The 394-nt window shown below is 36.0% G+C and overlaps 1 protein-coding gene across 1 annotated transcript in view; it reads left to right on the top strand.

Annotated features, from left to right (window-relative positions):
• abat (4-aminobutyrate aminotransferase) overlaps positions 1-394 on the top strand; it is a gene marked incomplete at its 5' end in the record, with an annotated part of 22,496 nt that overhangs the window by 13,323 nt on the left and 8,779 nt on the right.

The following is a 394-nucleotide window of genomic DNA, read 5'->3' as shown; positions in this document are numbered from 1 at the left end:
TTTAGGAGGAAAAAGAAAAACGAGAAAAAGAATTCCTTCAATTACAATAGGGCCTTTGCACGTTCAGTGCTCGGGCCCTAATTAATGAATGCAATCTGTGCAAAAGATGTACAGACAACGGAAAATAAACAGTCAGCAGAATATAGAAAGTTCATTCAGATAAGTCAGACAAAGGCTGCATTGAAGCACCAAACACTGGAGAGAAACTCCCTCCAGACAGCGACAAGGCAAGGATTAGATGGTTTGTTATTTTATACTTAATTGTGTAAATTAATTTAATTAAGGAACAGCTTAGATGCAGTCATTTTGTTTCTTAATGCAATGCAGAGCTATTTAATTGTCAGGCATGTACATTGGATTGATGTTAATAACTTGAATGTACTTGAAGTGTGCA

The sequence above is a fragment of the Morone saxatilis genome, unplaced genomic scaffold (genome assembly GCF_004916995.1).
Source record: "Morone saxatilis isolate NCDOM2014 unplaced genomic scaffold, NCSU_SB_2.0 Contig14, whole genome shotgun sequence".
Lineage (NCBI taxonomy): Eukaryota > Metazoa > Chordata > Actinopteri > Moronidae > Morone > Morone saxatilis.
Note: the sequence above shows the minus strand (reverse complement) of the source record. Positions and strands in the feature narration are given on the sequence as shown.